Source organism: Rhinopithecus roxellana, chromosome 20, assembly GCF_007565055.1.
Source record: "Rhinopithecus roxellana isolate Shanxi Qingling chromosome 20, ASM756505v1, whole genome shotgun sequence".
NCBI lineage: Eukaryota > Metazoa > Chordata > Mammalia > Primates > Cercopithecidae > Rhinopithecus > Rhinopithecus roxellana.
The window spans coordinates 77926604-77935646 of NC_044568.1; positions in this window are offsets into that span (position 1 = coordinate 77926604).

A 9043-nucleotide genomic window follows, 5' to 3' on the forward strand; every position below is an offset into this window, starting at 1 on the left:
CAAGACTTCATTTGGTTGCTGAGACAGGAACTGAAAATATAAATGATTTTTAAGGGGCACCGCTCTACAAAGGTGTGTGGTTCCCTTGCTAATGAAGAAAGAGAAACTCTACTCCATCATCAAGAAGCGTCCTCTGAGCCTTTCCAGCATTTATCTGCATCCTGTGTGCAGCTGGTTGAACTGGGTCCCCCACCCCAAGAGATGTCTTCATCCTAGAACCTGTGAATGTGACCTTATTTGGAAGAAAGGATCAGCCAGGCACGGTGGCTCATGCCTGTAATCACAGCACTTTGGGAGGCCAAGGCAGGAGGATTACTTGTGCCCAGGAGTTTGAGACCAGCAACATAGCGAGACCCCATTTCTAAAAAAAAAATAAAATATTACCCGAGCATGGTGGCTCACACCTGTTCCCAGCTACTCAGGAGGCTGAGTTGGGAGGATCGCCTGAGTCCAGGAGGTTGAGAGTCCATGAGCTATGATCATACCACGCTGTACTCCAGCCTGCTAGAATGAGACTCTGTCTTAAAAATGAAGAGGGGAGGGGAGGGGAAGGGAGGGGAGGGGAGGGGAAGGGAGGGGAGGGGAGGGGAGGGGATCTTCACAGATGTAATTAAGAATTTCCAGATGAGATCATCTTGGATGATCTGGGCCCAAATTAAATGACAAGTGTCCTGATAAGAGACACACAGAGATGAGAGAGAGAAGATATGCAATATGAAGACAGAGATGGAGACTGGGGCAATGCAGCCAAAAGCCAGGGAATGCCTGGGGCCATCAGAAGCTGAAAGAAGCAAGGATAAGTTCTCCACGAGGGCCTCCAGAGGGGGCATAGTCCTGTGGATACCTTGGCCTCCAGATTGGCAAGAAAAATAATTTCTGTTGTGTTAAGTCACCAAGTTTATAGTTTTTTTTTTTTTTTTTTTTTTTGAGATAGAGTCTCACTCTGTTGCCCAGGCTAGAGTGCAGTAGTGTGATGTCGCCTCACTCCAACTTCTGCCTCCCGGGTTCAAGTGATTGTCCTGCCTCAGCCTCCTGAGTAGCTGGAATTACAGGTGTGTGCCACCATGCTCGGCTAATTTTTATATTTTTAGTAGAGATGGAGTGACATGTTGGCCAGGCTGCTCTCGAACTCCTGACCTCAGGTGACCTCAGGCCCACCTCGGCCTCCCAAAGTGCTGGGGTTTCAGGCATCAGCCACCGCGCTTGGCCGTTTATGGTACTTTGTTACAGCAGCATTAACCTGACTAATACATTCCATCTCCACTGGAAGCCATGGCTTGTTCAAAGAAATGATACCAGGCCCTCACCCCATATGCCATGGAGGTGGGTCCCCCTGGATACTCTTAGACACCCACATTTGCTGGGAGACCTTTTACCCACCAATAAGGAAGCTGCAAAGCCCTCCATCAATCCCCTCAAGAGCTCTTACCTCATTCAGATGTGCCCAGCATGATGAAAGCAGGGAGGCTTTATCCTGAATTGTCAGATGGCAGTGAAGGTTGCAAAAGCAGAGACAGACTAACGATCTTACTTGTTACCCATTACCACAAATCCAGGATGACAGAGTGGAAGAACTGAACTCAGAGGAAAAATAAGAGGATGGGTGTGGTGGCTCATGCCTGTAATCCCAACACTTTGGGAGGTGGAGGCAGGTGGATCATTTGAGGTCAGGAGTGTGAGACCAGTCTGGCCAACATGGTGAAACCCTGTCTCTACTAAAAATACAAAAAATTAGCTGGGTGTGGTGGTGGGTGCCTGCAAGGAGCCTGAGGCAGGAGAATTGCTTGAACCCGGGAAGCAGAGGTTGCAGTGAGCTGGGATCATGCCACTGCACTCCAGCCTAGGCGACAGAGCAACAATCCATCTCAACAACAACAAAAAAATAAATAAATAAAAATAAAAAAATAAAAATAAAGAGAGAGAGAGAGAGCGCTGTAAGGAAGACAAATATGATCCTGTCAGTTCCCGCCTTTCACCCGCATGAGACTTTGGGAGGAGCCGTGTGCACGTGTGCATCTACCTTGATTTTCTTTTTTTTTTTTTTTTTTTTTTGAGACGGAGTCTCGCTGTGTCGCCCAGGCTGGAGTGCAGTGGCCAGTTCTCAGCTCACTGCAAGCTCCGCCTCCCAGGTTTATGCCATTCTCCTGCCTCAGCCTCCGAGTAGCTGGGACTACAGGCGCCCACCACCTCGCCCGGCTAGTTTTTTGTATTTTTTAGTAGAGACGGGGTTTCACCGTGTTAGCCAGGATGGTCTCGATCTCCTGACCTCGTGATCCGCCCATCTCGGCCTCCCAAAGTGCTGGGATTACAGGCTTGAGCCACCGCGCCCGGCCTCTACCTTGATTTTCTATCCACGTTGGAGGGCATCAGAATACATTACCCCAAAACACGCCAGTTTAGCATAAAGATTATTTTGATCTAAGGGCAACTGAGAAACTGCAGACAAAAAGAACTCTCTACCCACTCCCTTTCCGCCTAAAAGCAGGGAAATTCCCCATGTAAAGATGTTTCTCCATTCTGTAGCAGGGTGACTGGCACAGAGATGAGTTGGCATGACAAACATTACTAAACAACCCTTACCCACCACTTCCTACTCATCTTTCCACAATTTACCACCCCTGGGAACCCAAACTCTCCCTCCTTCCCTCTCTCTTTCTGAGTCTCTGTCACCTAGGCTAGAGTGCAGTGACACAATCATGGTTCACTGCAGTCTCCAACTCTTGGGCTCAAGAGATCCCCCCACTTCAGCCTCCTGAGTATCTGGGACTAGAGGCACACACCACCACTCCTGACTAATTAAAAAAAATTCTTTTTTTTTTGACCAGGCACAGTGGCTCATGCCTCTAATCCCAGCACTTTGGGAGGCCGAGGCAGGCGGATCACCTGAGGTTAGGAGTTCGAGACCAGCCTGGCCAACATGGTAAAACCTCGTCTCTACCAAAAATACAAAAAATTAGCCAGACGTGGTGGTTTATGCCTGTAGTCCCAGCTACTCGGGAGGCTGAGGCAGGAGAATTGTTTAAATCCGGAAGGCGAAGGTTGCAGTGAGCCAAGATCATGCCATTGCACTCCAGCCTGGGTGACAGGGCAAGACTCCATCTCAAAAAAAAAAAAAAAAAAAAAAAAAGGAAAATGATATGTAAGCCCCCAGGTCTAACCACTGCTTTGCATTTTTGCTCCTTGTATGTGAAGCCTCCATGCATGTATAACTATTAAAATTTGTCTTTCCTCCTGTTCATCTACCTGCTGTCAGTTTAATTTACAGACTCCAGTCCCAGAATCTAAGAGAATGAATGAAGTTCTTCCTCTCCTGCCATTGAACTACGAGTGGTGGGACTGTGTCGGGGGAAGAACCCACTCTACTGGAATCCAAACATCCAAACACACAGGCAAAGTCTAAAAAGACAGTAAGTAACCACAGGAGTTACAACAGATTCGCTATTTAGCTAGTGGGAAAGGGACAAAAATTAATTAGAATGCAAACTATTACTGGTCAACAAGCAAGGCCCTTTCATGCAGACAATGAAATAACAATCCACTTTATACCAGGATACAATATTTTTCTGAAGTCTCTTTGAAAGGAACAATTTCCCATAATTTTGATACTAGGGTTAGTGGGTGGTTTGTGGGGTGGACAACCATTTGTCAATGCCATTATGTTATTTATTTATTTATTTTTGAGATGGAGTCTCACTCTGTCACCCAGGCTGGAGTGCAGTGGCACGATCTTGGCTCACTGCAGCCTCTACCTCCCAGGTTCAAGCAATTCTCATGCCTCAGGTTCCCGAGTAACTGGGACTATAGGCACATGCCACCATGCCTGGCTAATTTTTGTACTTTTTCAGTAGAGACGGGGTTTCACCATGTTGGCCAGGCTGGTCTCAGACTCCTGACCTCAAGTGATCCATCCACCTCAGCTTCCCAAAGTGCTGGTTTTATAGGCATGAGCCACCGTGCTAGGATGAAGTAAACTTCTTTAAAGATGACAGTAAGTCTGATCTATAAGGCTGATATCAAGGAACATATCAACAGATGCTGTGATCACTGGGGCAAGGACACACCTGGACATTCTTTTTTCTTACTCTGATGGAGGTAAATGCTGTCCGATCTGTGAAAACAATCTTTCTACACCCAAGATTAAATAAAACTGTTTCTAACCCAGTTACGATTCTCCAGATTTTGGGGAGCGGAGTATCATAAATGCCATTGAAGAAGCTGGGATTGACTGGATTTAGCCAAGATAACACAAAAGCCAGATGGTATTTGATTTCTGCAACACAGAGGTTTAACTATTCAGATTCAGGAAAGTATTGAGTCTCCACGGGGAATTCCTAATGATCTGAATAATCTGCAGGATTGATGTTCCAGATACCTCTGAAGGGAGAACATGGGTCAGCACGGGAGACTCCCTAATCAGAGCCAACGATCAATTCAAACCCATCTGACCACTATCGCAACAACACATGATGGTAATTATTTAAGATCATGGGGCATTCCCTGGACTACCAACAAATTACCCTAATCACCACTCCACAGCTTGAAATCAGTTCCTACTGGGCTAATTTTACTTATCTACCACTTATCTCCTTACGAAAAAAAAAAAAAAATGTCCCATGAGCCAGGGACACTCACCCACCCCTTGCTTGCAAGTCAGGGCCCATGAGTAGCAAACAGAGAGATATTTGGGATTCTTAAGTAGTAGGGTTGGAGGCCTTTTTTTCAGGCCAGCGGGTTCTGTATCAATCTGATCTGGTACATCTATGGGCAGGGGTTACTTCTCGCAGCAAGATGGAGGCCAAACTTGGCTAGGTTGATTGTAACCCAAGACACAGGAGAAACTATTAGCAGTTGAACGAAGAGGCTTATGACATGGTAAAGGCCTGGAACATGCCACTCAGGCAACCCAAAACTCTATTTTCACCTATTTGTTAAATTTTCATTCATCAGGGAACTATCGACCAGTATGCCGGGCACTGGTACCAGGCACTATGATGGATAGCAAGACCAGACAGAATCCCTGCCTTCTTGCAGCTGACCTTCTAGTGGGGGACACAGGAGGTTGACAAGTGAAAAGTACACACACAAGATTTCCAGAGAGCACTGTGATACAGTTCACGAGGACACAGGCAAGGAGACATGAGCTTTTATCCGGCCAAACCAGGTTGCTTTCTTTTATAAAGGCCTTAATTGGAAACAGAAAGGTACAGATTCCAGGTTAAGGGGAAGGAAATAAGACCCAACCACGGCTGGAGCTGGAATGTTTGTGTGTTCAACTTAGATTCAACGACACGAATTTCACCCCTAAAACACCTGAACAAACAATTTGGCTAAATGCCCACCAGGTGGCAGGAGTGCCTCTTCCCTTCATTTCTGCAATTGAAATCAAACATACATCTTATCCTTTTTTAAAAAAACCATTTTGTTTTCATAAGCTACTTTTATCCTTTCCAATGCTGAAACCAGTTGATTTCACGATGCTACTAAATAACATGTAAAATATAGTGCCAATGTAGCAAGTCTCTAAGCTAGTATCTAGATAAAATATGGCCCTTACCTTGCAGGCCTCCATGTTGATCTCAGTTGCTTTCTATTCTTAACGTCATTCACAAATCTTACCTGGAATTGCCTTACGAGTCAGTCCGCTTCTCTAAACTCAGACTTCAAAGCTTCTCTTTGGCTGTGTTCTTAATTCCAGAGCTTCAATTCTGCTTAGAACCCAACGTCCTCGCCGGCGGATTTTCTCATCAGCAACTTTCCCTACTGTTTTCCGTCGTGCGTTGATCCTTTTATAAAATTGGAATTGAATGATGGCGATTAAAATAAATTAGTTTAAGCTGCAAATCCAACACAAGTGGAAAAGTGTTCAAATCTCTTTGAAACCACAGAAGCCATGTAGTCTATATAGTTGATGATGACAAAGCTTGTCTGACGGACTAAGCTGAATGTGGCCAAATAAACCACATAAGAAACCTCAACTCTTTTCTGCTCCCTGTGAAAATATAAAACAGGACAAAGGTTTCCAGAGCATTGCAGCAGGATGTAGTCATGGAATAAGAGAGAAAATTTTCAGCCAGGTGTGGTGTCTCACACCTGTAATCCCAGGACTTTGAAAGGCCAAGGTGGGAGGATCACCTGAGGTCAGGAGTTCGAGACCAGCCTGGCCAACATGGTGAAACCCTGTCTCTACTAAAAATACAAAAACATTAGCCAGGCGTGGTGATATGCACCTGTAGTCCCAGCTACTAGGGAGGCTGAGGCACAAGAATCATTCAAACCTGGGAGGCAGAGGTTGCATTGAGCCAAGGTTGTGCCACTGTACTCCAGCCTGGATGACAGAATGAGACTCTGTCTCAAAAAAAAAAAAAAAAAAAAAAAAAAAAAAAAGAAAAAGAAAGAAGAAAGAAAGAAAAAAGAGAGAAAACCTTCTCAGAGTTGCCGAGAGCACCAGAACTTAATCAGGAGAGGGGCTGGGGGAAGCATATTGGGTAGCCCCCAGTGTAGGCTAGAGAAGTCTCAACACATAGCAAGGAGAAAATCAGAGAACAGGCTGAAGGGCAGACTTGATAGGAGACAGGTGCTGGAGGAATCAAGACCAACTGGGTTTCCATCCTTGTGGCATCCCACTGGGGAGCCCAGGAGAGGCTCCGAAAGAGGGAATTTGATTGGCCTGGCTTAGGTCATATGCTACAAATCACTTTGACCTCTACAAGAGATTGCCCACAGGGAGGGAGAGAGAACTCTGAGAAGGAATTCGGGGTGTTGATGTAGTTTGTATATTTGTCCCCACCCAAATCTCACATTGGTCCTTACCCAAATCTTACAATGAATTGTACTTTCCAGTGTTGGAGGTAGGGCCTGGTTGAAGGTAACTGGATCATGGAGGTGGTTTCTCATGAATGGTTCAGCACCATCCACTTGGTGCTGTCCTTGTGATGGTGAGTTCTTGCGAGATCTGGTCATTTAAAAGTGTGTGGTGACTGGGCGTGGTAGCTCACGCCTGTAATCCCAGCACTTTGGGAGACCGAGGGAGCAGATCACCTGAGGTCAGGAGTTTGAGGCCAGACTGCCGAACATGGTGAAACCCTGTCTCTACTAAAAATACAAAATTAGCTGGGGTGTTGGCACCTGCCTGTAATCCCAGCTACTCAGGAGGCTGAGGCAGGAGAATCACTCGAACCTGGGAGGTGGAGGTTGCAGTGAGCCGAGATCACGCCATTGCACTCCAGCCTGGGCAAAAAGAGTGAAACTCTGTCTCATAAATAAATAAATAAATAAAATAAAAATGTGTGGCAGCCCCACCTTTGCTCCTGCCCTGGCCATGTGACATGCCTGCTTCCCCTTTGCCTTCTGCCATGACTGCAAGCTTCCTGAGGCTTCCCCAGAAGCTGAGCATATGTCAGCATCATGCTTCCCATAAAGCCTGCAGAACCATAAGTCAACTAAACTTCTTTTTGTCTGAGACAGAGTTTCTCTCTGTCGCCCAGGCTAGAGTGCAGTGGAGCGATCTCAGCTCACTGCAACCTCCACCTCTTGGGTTCAACTGATTCTCCTACCTCAGCCTCCCGAGTAGCTGGGACTACAGGCACCTGCCACCACACCCGGATAATTTTTGTATTTTTAGTAGAGACAAGGTCTCACCATATTGGTCACGCTGGTCTCAAACTCCTGACCTTGTGATCCGCCTGCCTCTGCCTCTCAAAGTGGTGGGATTATGGGTGTGAGCCACCATACCCAGCCTTAAACCTCTTTTCTTTATAAATTACGTAGTCTCAGATGTTTCTTTCTTCTCCTCCTCCTCCTCCTCCTTCTTCTTCTTCCTCTTCCACTTCCTCCTCCTCCTCCTCCTTCTTTTTTTTTTTGAGACTGAGTCAGGCTCTGTCACCCAGGCTGGAGTACAGTGGTGTGATCTTGGCTCACTGCAACCGCCGCCTCCTAGGTTCAAGCAATTCTCCTGCCTCAGCCTCCCAAGTAGCTGGGACTACAGATGCCCACCACCACACCCAGCTAATTTTCGTATTTTTGGTAGAGACAGGGTTTTGCCGTGTTGGCCAGGCTGGTCTTGAACACCTGACCTCAAGTGATCCACCTACGTTGGCCTCCCAAAGTGCTGGGATTACAGGCATGAGCCACCGTGCCCAGCCTGTTATTATATTTTCAAGACACCTCTTAGGGCCACTGTGTTTATTGTGCTTAGAGAGGGAAAGAAGAGAACTGACAGGGAAGAAGGACGCTCCAATGCTCTGGGTCATAACCACCTCCTAAACTTAGCTCATTGGTCTAGTTTATGGAATCAAGCATCCCACAAAGTATTCCCAATTGCAATCACCAACGTCCTTCAATCCAAATCCCTGGAGAGCCTGTCAAAATGGCAGATCCCAGGGCCCCAGCCCTTGAGGTTCTGACTCAGCAAGTCTGGTGCATAGCCCAGGAATCTGCAATGTCAAGATGTCCCCCATGGATTCTAAGGCAGAGCATCCATACACCATGCTTTAAGCAACTATTTTACCAGCCAGCAAATTATAAAGACTTTTTCAAGTGCAACGAGACAGAAAGCCAGGTGGAACTTAAAATTAGTTGACCTGCTGGCTACATCTGCTAAGCGGGTCCTTGCCCCATATCACCCTCTGGCTCTCCGCATCCTCTGCCAGGAAACGAGGCCAGCTGATGAGGCTGGAGCATAGCTTGCGGAGTCGTCTGTCCTTTAGCAGGTGCTCTGATTACTGGGTCAACTCACACATGGGACAGGGAGGCAGAGCATGCAGGCCACACGTTGCCATCAAGTGGAGGCAACTCTTTTTCGTGTGTGAATATTCTTTTTTCTTTTTTTTTTTTTTTTTTTTGAGACAGAGGCACTGTCACCCAGGCTGGAGTGCAGTGGTACGATCTTGGCTCACTGCAACCTCTGCCTCCTGGTTTCAAGGGATTCTCCTGCCTCAGCCTCCTGAGTAGCTGGGATTACCAGCACCCGCCACCATGTCTGGCTCATTTTTGTATTTTTAGTAGACATGGGGTTTCATCCTGTTGGCCAGGCTGTTCTCAAACT